Source organism: Coenobita brevimanus, chromosome 51, assembly GCF_032717465.1.
Source record: "Coenobita brevimanus isolate Jiangsu-jjx chromosome 51, ASM3271746v2, whole genome shotgun sequence".
Lineage (NCBI taxonomy): Eukaryota > Metazoa > Arthropoda > Malacostraca > Decapoda > Coenobitidae > Coenobita > Coenobita brevimanus.
In genome coordinates, this window is record NC_137004.1 from 30807146 (window position 1) to 30824979 (window position 17834).

The 17834-nt window shown below is 42.3% G+C and overlaps 1 protein-coding gene across 3 annotated transcripts in view; it reads left to right on the forward strand.

Annotated features, from left to right (window-relative positions):
* Nucleotides 1-17834, forward strand: part of LOC145400258 (uncharacterized) — a 63666-nt gene that overhangs the window by 10620 nt on the left and 35212 nt on the right. The window contains exon 1 of one of the 3 annotated variants that reach the window (XM_080272779.1): nt 3188-3302. The exons of the other annotated variants lie outside the window; for them this stretch is intronic. The gene's annotated coding sequence lies outside the window, so the exon portion shown is untranslated. Of the gene's footprint in view, nt 1-3187; nt 3303-17834 lie in introns of those variants that run through there. 3 annotated transcript variants of the gene reach the window in all.

Below are 17834 nucleotides of genomic sequence, written 5' to 3' on the forward strand. Positions count from 1 at the left end.
AGAGGACACAGGCCTGCCTCCTCCAGCACACCAAGAACGAGTGGGAACTGTTTAGACGAAACCAGCAAACCATCAACAACTTTGTTTCCCTGGCGCCACGAAGCCTGCATGAGGTTTTTAAGGCATGAGGCCACTGGACTACTTGCTAAGGCATTTCTGGTTGCTTTGGCTTGACCAATGTCGGTAAATATTGACATAAATATATTTTGGGAGTTTGGGTAAGATTTTGTTTCACTTTCCTTCTAATAGATAATGAGAGATACCCTTATCATATCCACATCAGATTTATTTAACTTTTCTGCACAGTTATTTTAAATAGCCTTTTCATATAGAGATGTCATTAAATAATTATTGAACTGACTTGGTGGTGACTATATAGATGGAATGTATACCGCAAGGGTGAGCATATTTGCTGTGGACACAGCAGAGGTTGCATATAATATTTAGTTCCAAAAATTAAATACATGTAACGATAGAGGATGTTTCTTACACAAACATTACGAAAGTCAAAGCCATCCAGATTCCATTTTCCATCTGAAGTCAAAATACACGGATAAACACAAGTATCTGGCTCCGCACTAATGTTTGATCTGTCACGTCAGTATATTTCTCTCACGAGCCAGTCCTTGATATCACCACCTGTCTAAAGCTTGTTATCTGATTCTGCTATACAATGTGTAATGCAGATTTATCTACTGAATAGTAAGCTAATTCCTTTATATGGTTCCTTGAATGAAAGAAAATAGACAAATTATGGGGCCACAACTTCGCATTTCATTCTCCCTCCCTTACCTACCCTCCCTCTCCTGCCTCACTCCACCCTAGCACTATCTCTCGTCCCCCCACCCACTTTCCCCTCTCTCTCTCTGGCCCCTCCCTCTCAGCTTCTCTTATTCCAGTGTGACTTGCCACGCATAAAGGAACCAGTCTGAGGCACGGGGTACAGGAGGATAGATGATTGTTTATGGCCAAGACTGTACACATACAGTATATATATACCGGATATATATATATATATACATATACTGTATGTATATATATATATATGTATATATATATATATATACAGTATATATATATATATATATATATATATATATATATATATATATATATATCCATCCATCCCTACGTGTCAAGTGGGGTTGGTGGAGGATTAGTGCCCATCCCTGTAAAACAATTAACTCTAAGCCGTTGGCCACCCCGTTTGGGATACATGGCGTCTGGCAATGAATGATGAATGATATATATATATATATTAATGTGAACTTTAAGCAACACATTACTGTGTATGAGGTGCTGAGAAAAGCAGGGGCAAATTAACCAAAATCACACATAGAAAAAATGAGGTTTTGGACATTATGCATTTCAAGCCCATGAGTTTTGGGTTTGATTCAGTGTAGAGCAAAAATCAGTAATATAAAAGTCAAATTTTTGCTTGGGTGTTGCCCTTGCTTTTATATTAATAGCTACTGAAAAATACTAGTTGCCTGTTGATTTGGTGCTGAAGGGCACATTGCAGAAACATCCAGCAATTCTGTAGATACTGCATCAGGAACTTGACACTAATAAACAGACTAAATCTGGGTGTATAATATAACATTGAGCCGAAGCTTTTTGCTAGCAATCCTTCTGGTTAATGTGACTGCTCAATGCAGTTAGCTATTGTTATACATATGGAAGATGTATTTCACAGTTTTTTAATATAAATTAACAGTAAATGGAAACGGAGAGCTTAGCTATAATCACAGTAACTTTGTATTTTCGTGTTACAGAGTGTCAAGCAGCAACTTTTATAGGTAGCTACACTTCTAGGTTTCCAGAAATATAAGTTAAGTGTGTGTGTGTGTGTGTGTGTGTGTGTAGTGATGGTAAATGAAAGAATTATAGCACTGACAATGTTGTTTTGGCATTTATAAAGAGTTCTGAAAGGTAATGAACATGATTGTGTGCAATACAGTTTTTTTTTTTTTGGAAAAGAGAGAGTTGGCAGATTACATATGAGTCCTTGGGCAATAGTCGCTAGGTTGACTATTTCATGGTTGCAACAGGTAGGAGGTTAGTAAAGGATGTGAAATTTCAGGGAGTGATGAGTGTGTGCAGCAACACAGATTACTGATATGTAACATGGCACAGTACAAAAGAGGCAGGCACTGAGGGGAAAGACCCATCTATGTAGGAGAGAAATATCTATCTATCTATCTATTGCCAGGTGCCTCAGTCCCGTTTGGGGTGGTCACAAACATATCGCCTCCAAGTCGTCCTGTCCCCCGCCATTTCACTGCCCTGCTTCCAACTCACACCCTCCTCTCTCATATACCTCTCCACCCCATCCCTCCATCTCATCTTCGGCCTCCCCCACCCTCTTCCCCCCTCCACCTCACTCACATACACTCTCTTCGTCAGTCTTTCACCCTCCATCCTCTCCACATGGCCTATCCACCTCAGTGTGTTCCTCATAACACTTCCTATCACATCCACATCCACACCACAACGCTCCTTTATATCCCAATTCGTCAGCCTGTCTCTCCGTGTGACTCCACAGGCTCCTCTTAAATAACTCATTTCCACTGCTCTCACTCTTGACTTGTGTCCTTCCAACAATGTCCAAGCTTCACTTCCATACGTTAGAGTTGGTATCACAATACTGTCATGTAGTAACTTTTTCACTTCCATGCTCACGTCCCTGTTTCTTATCACTGTTTTCAAGGAACCAGCAACCTTTCTTCCCTGCTGTACACTTTCAAGCACTTCACCCTCCAAACCTCCATCCTTACGCATCACACTGGAAGTTGAAAAACCAAGCAGCGTGAGCTGTCTTATGTAGCAAGATGAGTGGTGGCTGAACAGAGAACTGTAGACATGTGAAATGAGTAGTACAGAGTGCTCAAGAGCAGTCTCTTGAGAGTTATTCAGTTCATGGGTAGACAGGACGCACTGAGACATAAGGTAACATGGTGGTGGGATGGGGATGTAAAAGCTGCTGTTAAGGAGAAAAGAAGGCTTTTCTGGAAATGCAAAAGGGGTGCCAACAAAGAGGAATACTTGCCTGTCAAGTGAATGGCCAGAAAGGAGCTATACAAGGAAAAATGAGTCTGAGAGACTAACTGGAAGCCTTAGTAGTGCCAAAAGGAAAAATGTTTTATTTAAGGTAGTAAAACAGGTGAAGAAAGAAAACAAGGATATCGCAGGTGAACAGTCTGTAAAGAATGATGAAAAGTATTGGTGGACAGTAGGGATATTAAAGATGCTTGGAGACAGCACTGAAAATGGTTGTTGAATGAGGAGTTTGACTGGAACAGGTAAGGTTTGGAGTCAGTGGATTCAGTGTTTTGCCCTTGATGTTTGAAATGATATATATTTTTTTTTTTTTTTTTTTTTATGTGTCCGACTCTGGGCATAGGCTTCACAGCCTGCTATCAAGGCCCAGCAGTCCTCCTACATACCATACACCTCTACATGTTACCACTTCGGCGCTAACACCCACCGTCCATATTGAATACATGCTAGGGCTGTCTCATACAGGACTGGTGTATTGGTATTAGCGGGGGTATTTTTACGACATGTCGGTGGGTCTTCTGGTAGATCAGTAAAGCCTGATTTAATGAAATTCAAATCCTTAAACTGTTCCCTGCCCCAGCCGGGATTCGAACCTGGGTCCGTAAGGACTGCAGGCCACCTCTCTACCGATTGAGCCCCCGCCTCCCCCAAATGCTATTGTGAGCAGGGCAGTTAACAGGTTGCAGTTAGGGAGGGTGATGGGTATGTGCAGGTTAAATGCTTAGATGATGCAGACCTCAGGAAGGATAGGAGTGGGTCTAATTACTGAGTAGAATTCAGTTAAATATGAATGTGTTGTTCCAGATGATTGGCTGAAGAGTGTGATTGTAATGTGTTTAAGGGGAATGGTGACACCGTAGAAAGAGGAAATTATGTAGCTTAGACATAAGAAAATTAAGGTAATGGAGAGAATCCTGGATGGTATGATAAGGGAAAGAGTGAATACTAACGAGATGCAGTTTGAGTTTGTGCCGGGCAAAGAGACCATTGTTGCAGTATTTACTGTACAAAAGCTTTAGGAAAAATACATAGGATAAAAGAGGAAACTTTTCTTAGTTTTTGTTGATTTAGAGAAAGCCTTTGACAGTTCTTAGGGAGATGGCAAAGTGGGCAATAAGAAGGCTTGGGATTGAGGAAAGGCTGGTTAGAGAGGTTATGGCAATGTATGAGGGTGCATCCACCCAGGTGAAAATGAACTGTGATTTAAGTGATGAGTTTTCCATGAATGTTGGTGTGCATCAGGAATCAGTCTTAAGTGTTTTATTGTCTTTCACAGTGCTTGAAGCTTTCTCACGTGACTTTAGAATTGAACCCCCGTGAGAGATGTTGTATGCTGATGACTTGGTGTTGATCAATGAGGTTGAAGAAGCAAAGGAAAGACTTAGGAAGTGGAGAGATGGAGTGAGGTTCAAGGATCCCAGAGAGAGAGAGAGAGAGAGAGAGAGAGAGGGAAAATAGGGCTGGTGGCGATATCTTAAAAGCAGAGGGAGTGTGGGCATGTGCAGTTTGCTACAAGGGTGTGGGACGTTTTGGTAACTCCGTCTTATGTAGTGATTGCAATAAATGGGTACGTAAGAGATGTGGTGCTATTACAGGTAGGCTGCAGATAAGGTTGCTCTCATATGTGTGGTGTGTAGGAGAGAGCATGCAGAGATTGAAAGGTAGGAAAGAGTTGATCTTGCTGGAGAGTCTCTTTGAGTGTGTGGATGAGTTTTGTTGTCTGGGGGACATTTTTTTTTTTTGTTGGAGATGGGCCCTGTGGCCAAGGTAAGAAGTGGCTAAAAAAAGTTCAGGGAGCTGTTGCCACTTCTTACAATGAGTAGGCTCTCCCTCTATGCTAAGGGACCCTCTTATGCACCATGTGTTGGGAGGGTAAAGCTGTGTGGTATTGAGACCTGTGCAGTAAAGGAAGAGGATATTCTTCGGCTCAAACATTCAGAGATGATAAAAATTAGGTGGATGTGTAGTGTATCTATGACTGAGAGGTCTGGGAGGGGTTGGGATTTCAAATGAAGAGTTGAGAGGAGGGATGGGACTTGAGTGTATTAGTGTTGTGCTGAGGAGGGGTAGATTGATGTGGTTTGGGCATGTGGAGAGGATGAAAGGTGACAACTGGGTGTGGAGGGTGAGAGGTGTGAATATTGAGGGTTTGGTTAACAGGCTGACTAAAAAAGACTTGGGACAGGTCATAGACTATGATCAGGGATAAGGGATTGAAGAGGGAGGCTGCCAGAGATCAAGCAGCATGGAGAGCCACCATTAGGTGACCAAGGTCAAAGCATGCAAGCATGTTGGAGCTTTTAAAGTGAAATGTGTGTGTGTGTGTTTAGTTTTATTTTCATGCCTATTTTCTGATGCACTCTTAGGTATAATGACCGTGGATTATGCTAGTATGTGTACTAGGTCTTTTCACATAGTGGGAGTGCTCCATGTGTTACAGTTTTGAGTAACAGTCCCTTCTTATACCCCTGTCCCAAAGGTCTTCACATAGGACCTCATCCCAACCCTCCTTGAGCAACCTCTGGGTGAGTATTCTTCCTTTCACATTAGAAATGTGACCCTCCTCTGTCAGTCACCCTACCTCTTCCTCTGAGTATGTTCAGACCATCTTAACTTTATATTTTGCGTGGTTACTGGTACTGTAATCCAGTATCAGTTTTACCAAATCTCTCTCTTAGCACACTGTTTTCCTTTCTGTCATTGAATGATGACTTGTTCATCCATCTCATCATTCACATTGCACTGCTTTCTAATCTACTTGTATTCTCTTCTTTTCTCTGGCTAAGTCTTACTGCCATACAGCGTATCACATCTTACATATTTGTAAAGATTACCGTACCCTTTGCACCTGCCTACTGTTTCATTTGCCTTTGTCATTCTTTTTATGTGTCTGCCCTCCTCTCTTCCTATTTTCCCCATCTTTCCTTACGTTTTAGTACTCTTCTCTTCGTTTCAGGTGACTTTACAGTGAGTGAAAAGCCAAATGGTTCCCTGTAAGCCAGGAAACTATATACAGGACTGGGTGGTAACCATATAACCATTCCATACGTAATATGTGTCAACAGGAGGGTTGGCAGAGGGTTTGTGCCCCTCCTCATAAAGCAACTAACTCAAACAGCCACCCCTTATGGGATTTTGGCATCTGACTTTAGATAGATAGACCCTTTGCACAAAAGGATAGTCACTTCTTAGTCAGGAGGGCAGGAGTTTCCTTAATACTTGTATCTGCTTATTCTAGCAGTGGAGCCAGTTCTTGTTCCCCTCCTGCACACAGCCTGTCTCCCAGGTTGCAGATCTCAAGTGTTTGAAGCATCTGATACTCTAAACCCCATACAGCATTTTTCAAGAACTGACAAGGAGCCTGCACCAGGTGGTGCTGTTCACTCTGGGTGGAGCAGCAGTGCTGTCCATTTGGGAGCTATACCTATTCATATATCTCTCCATCTGGTCATGAGGAAGGACTCTGGTGAGGTGCTATCTACCACAAGGGGGCACCAGTTCCCTGCATGATGTATTGGACTGTACTTGTATAATGGCCCCACAGAAGCAGTTGCATACCTGTAGTTAATGGGTCTGCTCAACCAAGCAGACTGGGATCAAGTATCAGTAGCCTAGACATGCCTACATAAGACAAAATGAAAATTTTTCGCATCTTGCCATCTGCCTCCATTGCATCTCGTGTGAGTCCATTCCATTATAAGTTGTATGAAGGATAGAATTCCTTCCAGCTTTCTTTACACAGACTGTCCAAGGCTGCACACCATGTTCAGCAAATTATTTCTTGACTGAAATTTAGAATCTAAGGGACACTGATTACCATACCATACTGATTAAAAGCAGTTGATTTTTTTTTTTCTGATGTTTAATGGCTGCCAGTGCAATTGCCATACAACAGTTTACAACATCAACAGCAGTATGCCATGTTTATAGTAAGTACTGTATTTCTTGTGATTTTTTGAACATCTGTCTATCTAACTAGTACCAGATGCCATAATCCCATAGGGGTGGCCATTTGACTTTGAGTTATTTGTTTTACGGGGAGGGGCCCTAACCCTCCACCAACCCACTTGACACGTACGGAGCATGTGTGGGTTGGTTATATGGTTACCTCCCAGCGTTGTAAATGGTTTCTTGGCTTACAGGAAACCATTTGGCTTGTCACTCAATGTAAAGTCACCTGTAAAGGAAAGAAAAGCAATAAGAAGTGACAGGAAAGATGGGAGAAATAGGAAGAGAGGAGGGCAGGCACAGAAATAGAATGATAAAGGCTAAGGAAGAAGTAGGCAGCACTACATCAAGTGAGTGGATGATGGTTGCCACCACTTGTATATTCTTTTGGTTAAATAATTTCTGAGTATCTCCTCAACATACGACCTAATGATCTTAATATAAAAGTGGGCTTTATTTAAGTATATACGGTACAGTATATTTTTATTTTTTGTTTTGTTTCATTTTTGAAGGCTCCAACATGCTTGCATGCGTCAGCCTTGGTCACCTAATGGTGGTTCTCCATGCTGCACGATCTCTGGCAGCTTCCATATTCAGTCCTTTATCCCTGAGGTCACATTCAGTGACCTCATTCCAGGTCTTTTTCAGTCTGCCTCTTGCAACCCTACCCGTAACATTAACAGTTCTCACTTTCTTCACCCAATTGTCATCCCCCATCCTCTCCACATGTCCAAACCATCTCAGTCTGCCTCTCCCCATCACAGCACCAATACACTCCAGTCCCATCCTACTCCTCAACTCCATCATAAACCTAGCTCCCCCAGGCCTCACACTCAGGGACACACTATACATCCACCTAATCATTGTCATTTCTGTACGTTTGAGCCTGTGCATATCCTCTTCCTTTTCTGCCCAGGTCCTACTACCATACAGCATTACACTCCTAACACATGCTGCATACAAAGATCCCTTAACACGGAGGGAGAGCCCTCTCAGTGTCAGGAGAGGCAACAGCTCCCTGAACTTCTTCCAACCACTCCTCACTCTAGCCACAGAGCTGTCTCCAGCCCCACCTCCAGCACATAATGTCTCCCAAATATCAAAACTCTTCCACACACTTGAGAGACTCACCAGGAAGATCAGTCCTTTCATGCCTGACAATCTCCACCTGCTCTCTCCGGCACACCTCACATGTGAAATCAGCATTATCTCCCAGTCTGCCTCTAATACCACTACATCTCTTATGCACCCACTTATCACAGACATTGCACAAGATGGAATTACTTCCCATTCCCATGGGGCAAACCACACATGGCCACCCTCCCTCTTCTTTGACAGTACCACCACCAACCGTAGATACCGTCATCTTTATTTGTCCCTTACCGGTGAAACTGGTTGGGGACTATAAGTTTGCGCAGTTCCGTCAATATGTCAGTCCATCTGCAACTTTGTGTCCGCTCTGTAACTTCCCTATGGATGGATAGATGTTGATATAACTTCACAAAATATTTCCTCATATCATGATGGTGTGTTGTGTGCAACAACCAGCTATCTACTCTCAAGGTCAAGGTCACACTTGGAGCTCAAACAGGGTTGGGTGAGGTCCGTCTGCAGTTTCGTGTCTGCACAGTAACTTCCCCATCCATGGACAGATTTTGATATAACTTCACACAGTTGTTCCCCATACCATGACAGTGTGTTGTGCACAACAGCCAGCCATCTACTCCCAAGGCCAAGGGCACACTTGGGGCCCAAAGAAGGTTGGGCGATGTCATACCAGTAATACCTACATTCGTGTCTGCACTGTTACTTCCACATGCATGGACAGATTTTGATACAACGTCATACAATTGTTCCCCATACCATGATGGTGTCATGCTGAACAACCAGCCATCTACCTCCAAGGTCATTTACATAGGTATGGTTATCATCCGGTAGGTGACTTTGTATTGGATGGCAATACTGAATGCATTTTGCTTTATCTTCATTTCCTCTCAAACCCTTGTCCCCTGTACCGTCTTTCTATTTCCTAAATCTTTCCTCTGCCTCCCTTTCATTCTATGCAGTTAGCACCAAATGATTGGCATACAACTTCTCCCACACGAGTCCTCTTCTGATGTCACGAGAAGCTTCAGGCACCCTGATAAACAATAATGGGCTCAAGACTGACCCCTGATGCATACCAACATTAATGGAATACTTATCACTCAAATCTCCATTCACTCTCACCTGGGTGTGAGTACGCACATACATAACCATAGCCTCTCTTTCCAGCTTTCACATTGCCCGCTTCACTACCTACATAGGAACTCTATCAAAGGCCTTGTCCTAATCATCAAAAACAAAGTACAGTTCCCTTTTCTTTCCTATGTATTTTTCCTGAAGCTGTCAGAAAATGAATATGGGATCAGTGATCCCTTTGCCTGGCATAAGCCCAAACTTCATCTCATCAGTATTCACTCTTTCCCTTATCATACCTTCTATTACTGTCTCCATTACCTTCATCCTCCATACACGGAGTGAGTGGATGATCTGGTCCAAAAGCTTTATGCCTCTTTAATTTCCTCTTTTCAGGGCATCCCCCGTATCATACCTTTTGTTACTGTCTCCATTACCTTCATTATCGGGTCCAAAACTTTTATGCCTCTATAATTTCCTTTTTCCAGGGCATCGCCTTTCCCCCAATTGTACACATTTACAATGGCACTCTTCAACCAGTTGTTTAGAACAGCACATTCATATAATCAGATTTATCTAGTCAGTACCTAAACCCACTACCATATCTCCCGAGGCTTTCATCATTTCAGCAGCAATCCAGACGCACCCACTGCTTTCCTCAACAGCTTCCTGCCTGCCCCTGCCCACAGTACCAGCAGCAATCAAAGGCCAAGGGCCAAATGCTGGATCCACTGACTCCAAACCTTTCCAGTTTCAGTCAGACTTCGCATTCAACAGCTGGTCATTGTGGTTTCTCCAGGCATCTTGAATATCCTCACTGTCTGCCACTGCCTTTCCTTCATCATTCTGTGTTTACACAGTGCTCACCTATGATGTCCCTGTTTTCCATCTTCATCTGATTTGCCACCTGAAATACCACATTCTTCTTTTCAACTTTATGTAGGTCATCCAGTAAAAGCCAGTGATACCCAGATTTTGCCTTGTATGCCTCCTTTCTTAGCTCTTCTCTTGGCATCCAAGTATTCTTCTCTCTTGCCACCTCATTCCCATTCTTGGAAAAGTCTTCTTTTCTCTTTAACTGCAGCATCTACACCTCATCACACCACCATTGTACCTTATGTCTTGGAGGGCCCCTTGTTCATTCACAGAGTGAATCAGTAACTCAAGAGATTGCTCTTGAGAGCTCTGCACTGCTCATTAACACATCTGTCAACCACTCACCATTCAGCCACCACTCTACTCATCTCGCTGTAGAAGACATCCCATACTGCTTGGTTTTCAATTTCCATATTTTCTGCCTGGGTGCATACTGTAAGTCCTTCTCTTCATCACCCACTCCTTCAGCACCACTTCGCAAATTAGTAATTTGTGTTGCTGCTCACGTTTTTTGCTCCTTATAATTTTAACATCATTCACCGACCTGCTATCAGCCCTCCTAACTGTGAAATAGTCAGTATGGCTACTGTGACCCCCAGACTTATATATAGTCAGCCTTCTGTATCTTTTCCTAAAATGCGTGTTGCGCACAATAATGTGCATTGTCTCCCCAAATTCGAGTATCCTTTCCCCTTCCACATTCTTATCATATGTGCATCTGCCATGTAAACCTTCAAATCCCTGATCTGCTTAATGCACATGACCATTTAAATCCCCACCCAGAACTACATTTTGATCATCCTCCATACTACCAACCACACGCATCAATATCCCAGAATCTCTCTCTCTCTTTTTTTTTTTTTTTTTCAAGCCAACCTGTGGAGAATATGCCAGTACTATATAACTGAAATCATGAGTTTACGGCATAATATTTTCACTACTATAATAATTTCATTTACTCATTACATTCATAACACATTCCACCCGTTTCTTTTCCTCCAGTATGAGTACACCTATACCACCATATCCGTCTAAACTGCCTGCCAAACAGTTCATACCTACAGTCTTTCCCAGCAATCATCCTAGCCGACTTCCCTGAGCCTGACTTCCTGTAGGCAACAGACATCCATCTGCCTTCTACACAGAGTTCCAGCCACTTAAATCCACTACCCTTCAAACTACCCACATTCCACAATGCCACTCTGAACCCCTTATGGTATTTAATTTTCACAGGCTTGCTTTTAATGGTTTTACTTTTCATGTATGTCATAAGTAAGGCAAATAAAGGAGGAGGTGGACCACAGGTCCCACCCACCCACACAGTCCCAAGTCCAGGCATGGGACTAGGGACCCATATCCCACCAGCCATGGCCAGTGGCTGTGGCATTGGTCTCGGGGCATCCTGCCTGGACAGCTACAGGGACCTCTTCCAGGGCTGCCATGGCATTGTAACTGTCCCACCCACTGATGGGCAGCCTCCTGTGGTGCTGCTCCCAGGTTTAGGCCCCTCTCAGTTGGGCAGAAGTGACAGCCTGGGAACACCAGTGCCCTGTACTCTGGTATAGATTTGAGCCCCATCCCATTCCAGTCCCAAGATTGCATTAGCTGAGCCTGTGCCTTGCCTCCCATCAGGTCTACCACTAGTTAGCAGGGGCAAAGTTTTGTGATTAGTGCCCTTGCTGGTGCCAACCCCTGTAACATAGTGGGGTACATCATGTAGTATGTGAAGTGCATGTAGAGAAGTGTATAATAGAATTAGAGAAAATTGGTTGGGAGAGTATACTGGCCTACCCTCCATGGTAGTGTCACACTGAAAAAGGTCAGCAAAGGGGGATGGTCAGGGTATTTTGATGGCTAGTGAAACATGAGCTCTAAGTTTCCCTATCACGAGCATTCCTATCCTCCTCAGGGTACCGCCTTGCTCGGCATGTGGTACAGCCTACTCCCTCATAACTGGTAACCTTGATGATGCAATGGCCTTGACTTTCAGGATAGTTGGTGAATAACCTATCACATGCTCAGTGGCTCAAGTTATGGAGACGAACTATGCAACTCAACGTACATCTCAGCAGTTAATTCAACAAACAAGGGAGGCTTCGGCACACCTAATGTCTGACTTGGCTCGTATCTCTGACTGGGGTAAAAATAATCTAGTTATTTTTAGTGCATCAAAGACTCAGTTCTTACACCTATCAACCCTACAAAGTCTTCCACAGGTGTACCCACTAATGTTTAATAATATTCAGCTTAATCCTGCATCATCCTTGAACATGCTTGGGGTTTCAGTCACTCGGGACTTATCTTGGAAAGATCATAGTATATCTCTTGTAAAATCTGCTTCCAAGAGATTAGGTGTGCTAAGCTGACTCCGTTCCTTCTTTACCCTTGCACAATTGTTGACTCTATACACAGGTTTTATCCGCCCCTTTGAAGAGTACAACTCTCATGTGTGGGGAGGCTCCCCACATACAGCCCTTCTCAATAGGGTGGAGTCAAAGGCTTTTCGTCTCATTAACTCTCCTCCTCTTACTGGCTTCCTTCAACCTCTGTCTCTTCGCCGCACTGTTGCATCTTTATCTCTTCTATCGCTACTTCAATGGTCACTGCTCCTCTGAACTGTCTGCATTCATCCCTCCACCTCAACGATGGGTGCGTTTCACCCTTCTAGCAGCAAACTTTCATGTCTTTTCTGTCCAGCTCTCTAATGCAAGAGTTAACCATTACTCCCAGTCCTTCATTTATGCAACAGGTCATCTCTGGAACTGCCTTTGTCCGTATTACCTGCTAGTTATGATCTCCAGTCTTTCAAACGCAGTGTGTCCAGGCATCTCAAAATGATCGGATCTTGAATTTGGCTCTCTCATGTAGTTTGTTTTTCTCTTGGAAGGAACAGTTATTGCGGGCTCATGGCCTTTGGTTTCTTCTTCCTAGCATTAAAAAAAAAAAAAAAAAAAAAAAAAAAAAAAAAAAGTGGCATCTGCCCCCATCTTTACCTTTTAAGCTGAAGTTGTGCAGAATATTTTTTATTTAATCATTTGCCTTAGCTTATACAGCCACTTGGCATGGCAGTCAGATCAGATTGCATATTATTGTGGAAAAAGACAGATAACACACTTTTTGGTAATACTTTAGTCAGCCATTAAGGGCTCAGTATTTATCTTGTAATTTGATTATGATCCTTAATAAATACTTTTCCAGGACATAGTACAGTAATTAGCTTGGTCATCTATATTGCCATGCATGTTTTAAGCCACCACAACCATAATGATGATATCTCTTCTCCTTTAGTTTGAGTATGCATTTTTTTTTTCTTTTTCATAATCTTTCTATATCTTGATGATTTGGTTGTGGTCAGGAGACTCTTCTCAGTCTGGAGGGATTAGATACAACTTTTATTGATCCCTTTACTACATAGGTATTCTAAGCTAAATTATATCATCTGGTACAAGTACAGTGCAGTATACAGTTGCCAGCTTAATGATAGAGTTACATTGCTGAAGACTTTATGGTTAGTTTATTTACATTGTATTGTTAGGCAAATATATTATGGCATGGGTTCTGTGGGGTATGCTGCTGAGGTTTCCAAGGTAGGCTTTATGGGAAATATTTTTTATATAACTCTTGTAAAAATATCCCTCCATCAATTTCCTTTTTGCCCCATCAGGAGTATAGGGGTTTGTGGCTAGGTTATTCAGTCCTAACATTTAAGGAAAGGGTGACCAGCTCCACCTTCTCTGAGTGGCATTATGTGAATAGTGAACCCCAGCCATCCCTTGGATGCAAACCTTCATGGGGTCTATTTGGTTGGAGCATCTTAACTCACTTGACTATAAGACATCATTCAGTTATATGGTTATCACTCAGTATAGTAAATGACTTCCTGGATCACAAGAAACCATTTGACGTGTTATACTTAGTAGGTTGCACTACACTGACTGAGTGGATGATGAGTGTCCCCCACCTACCATCTGTGCAGCTGAGCCTGGCAAGTCTTTTTTTTCATTAGCGGTGTTTTATGACATTCACCTGCAGTAGAGCACTATGTGCTGTTATAGGTGGTTATGAGCTTTATATAGGTTGGTTTTTTACTTGCCAACAAGAATCACTGTGTTACTTGATGGTAAGTCAAATGACAATGAAAATAAGCTCATAGCCACCCTTAATACCACTTACTGCTACACTGTGGAACATGTGATGCTAAAGATTTACTAGGCCAAGCTGCACTCACTTTTACTCCCAGCAGTGACTCATTCATTTTCACTTTGCATCTCAAGCAAGTAATAATTATCATATTTTTGCATATTAAGTATTGTTAAAATGAAAGTTGGCTAATATTAATCAGAACAAGCCGGTAGGTGACAATGGCCAGCTCTAAGTGGACCAAGCTTTGTTGGCGATTGGAACTGAGTTTTGATATGAAAAGTACCTCCTGTATGGCAGTGTCGAAGGACAACATCCTGCCCAAGAATCATGGCCCTGGCTTAATAATCTTTGGAGCCTTAGCATTTCACATGAGCAAGGTTGTAATTTTAGCCCTCTTCATATTTTCTGCACTAGATGATCCTTGACCCCATACCTGGTGGATTTAGGTCATGCATGTACAAAACACTTGTAGTACTCATTAACGCCTATAAGCAGGCAAAGTGTCATTCATTCCATGCGCCCACTGTGGAGCTAGGGAGCTTGAAATTCACAGAATAGCCCACCAAAGGTACAACTTCTAGGTGGCACTGCCAGTGATTGGAAGTGAGTTTTGACACTAAATGCCATTTTTGTATGGAGGTGCTCCAGTGCAACATTCCACCTGAGAATTGTGGCCCTGGGATATAATATTCTGACCCTTAGCATTTTGTGCGAGCATAGTTGTGATTTTAGCTATTTTCACTTTGCATTTGATGACCTTTGACCCCTGACCTGGCCAGTGTTGCACATAGGTGTACAGTGGAAAGTTGTAGTACTAGTCAATGTCAATAAGCATGCTAAGTTTCATTCAATTCCATCGAGCCGCTGGGGAACTATGGGGGCATTTTTGAAAACCAGTATTGGTTGTTAGGGATGTTGAGGCCAGTTTTCACAGGGTTGCCACTTGAAAACTAGAGGAGAAAGAGGAAAATGGTGGCACACTTCAAATAGGGAATGGCCTCAAGATTATGCCTAAAGAAGTCAGAGCTTTCTGCACCCAGTAGTAATTCTTCTACAGCTCAAAACATGAAAAGTAGAAAAAAGGCATTTCTTTTTGGCTGTTGCTAGGCAGAGAGTAGTTGCCTAGCAACCAAAGCCTTACAAACACAACTAGGTCACAGGCTGGTCTTTATATCTAAGTTTGGTTGGAATCAGTTAATGAAGGGCAGAAGTGCCTGCCACAATTAAACGAGAAAGCAAGAATGCAGCTAACATAATGGCAGCATGGAGCTGGCCAAAAGAGTGTAAAAGATTGGAATAGTAATAGTTCAGTGGCATTCAACTAGAAGACGGATGTAGTTCGTATTACATAACTGCCTCCACTTCACAGAAGTTTCAGCTCTGTCCCCTCTGGTTCAGCAAATGTATTTGAATAAAATTGTCAGGAGATAGAAAGATTGAAATGAAAGGCATCCCTTGGATCAGTTGTTTGTCTGTTTAAAGACACCATTTTACATTATTTTTTCCACTACCGTCACTGGTGAACATCTGGTTCCCTGATATTATGTCTCATCTTTCATCTTAAGTGTTTCCAAGAGGGAGGACTCCCTGGTAACAGTATGAATGAATTATCCACTGTACAGCTTCCTTCATTTCATCCCAGTCCACCCTCTCACAAACATTTATTGACTGTAGCTTCTCATGTATTTTCAGGTCGTCCTCCCATCTACATACTGTATTGCAACTGTATGACTGTACTTTCTTACTCATGCTTTCCATTCCAAAGCATCCATCATTGCTCAGAATATCATATCCATTCACCTTCCCACGTATGCAATACTGTCAGCAGCTCTCTCCCTTCCACTTTCACACATAGGCCTATAAGGATGTGTGCTTATAAATTGCAAGAGGCAAGACAAACTCCTATTTTTACTCATACTGTATATGGATCACCAATCATTATCAGCTTCTGTCAGCTTGTATTCCTTATAATAGAGTGCAGTCAGCAACAGTATGGAAAGGCTGGTCTTATGTTTCAGAAATTATCATAGATTTTGGACTCTGCTAGTCCTTAACTTCCTCCCCAGTCTTGTTCCTAATCAACCTTTCTTCTCATTCTTCACTGAATCCTTCATTCATTCCAGATCACATTCCCATATATACATGTCAACTCCATCTCCCACTTTCCTGCCTGTGTGAGAATTCTTTACCCTATCTTGTTCATGATTAGTTTATCATCTTATCCATTCCACCACATCCTTAGTTCCAATTTCCATTCCAACTCACTTTCCTAAACATACTGGTTAACCTTTGCAGCCCAGTGTATTTTGTATATTTTATTCTTACAAGCACAAGATTTTTGCATTTAGATTAGGAGAGTTGCCTAGTGTTAATGACAACTGTATTGAGCATCTCCATTTCAAAAGATTTCTTGTAAACTGAACTGTAAGAGTGTTATGAAAAAAGTAGTCTGATTGAAGGGGATTGCATTGTTCCTTCCTTAACACACACACACACACACACACACACACACACACACACACACACACACACACACACACACACACACACACACACACACACACACACACACACACACACACACACACACACACACACACACACACTGAAACAAAAGGAAGGAATCACCAAGCTGAAAGTAGATGGAGAGGTCTTTAAGGATGCGGCAATGCAAGCAGAAATAATGAACAAACGTTTCCAGTCAGTTTTCACTAAAGAAAAGGAGCTTGTGGAAGGGGAGGGAGTGATTAGAAATGTTCCGGTGATGAAAGATATAAAAGTGGAGGTGCAGGAAGTGTATAAATTACTGGAAACTCAAGATGTAAGGAAAGCCCCAGGACCTGATGGAATTTTTAATTGGGTACTGAAGGAATGCAGAGCACAACTGGCGGATAAAATTCACAGCTTAATTGTATGCTCACTGGAAGAGGGGAAAGTGCCAAAAGAATGGAAGAGGGCAAATGTGGTACCAATTTACAAAGGAGGAAACAGGGAAGAACCCCTGAATTATAGACCAGTGTCTCTAACCAGCATGGTCGCAAAATTGTGTGAGAGAATCCTGAAAGACAGATGGATAAAATATCTGGAAGAGATGAATATTTTGGCTGAATGTCAGTTTGGATTCAGAAGTGGAAGGTCATGTGTTTCAAACTTGTTGAGCTTTTACTCAAGAGCGATTGATGTGGTACAGGAGAGAGATGGTTGGGTGGATTGTGTGTACTTAGACTTAGAGAAGGCCTTTGACAAGGTACCTCATAAGAGACTAATGTGGAAACTAGAATATATAGGAGGACTAAAGGGGAAACTTCTGGAATGGATGAGAGACTTTTTGAGAGACAGACAAATGAGGACAGTAATAAAGGAAAAGATGTCTGGATGGAGGGAAGTAACAAGTGGAGTCCCTCAAGGCTCAGTGTTGGCGCCAGTAATGTTCCTGATTTACGTAAATGATATGGTAGATGGAGTGAACAGTTATGCGAGTCTGTTTGCTGATGATGTAAAGATCTTGAGGAAGATAGAGGTTGAGGAGGATTGTAAAATACTGCAGGAGGATTTGGATAGGATACACAATTGGAGCCGGACGTGGGAAATGAAATTTAATGTAAAGAAATGTAAAATATTGGAAATGG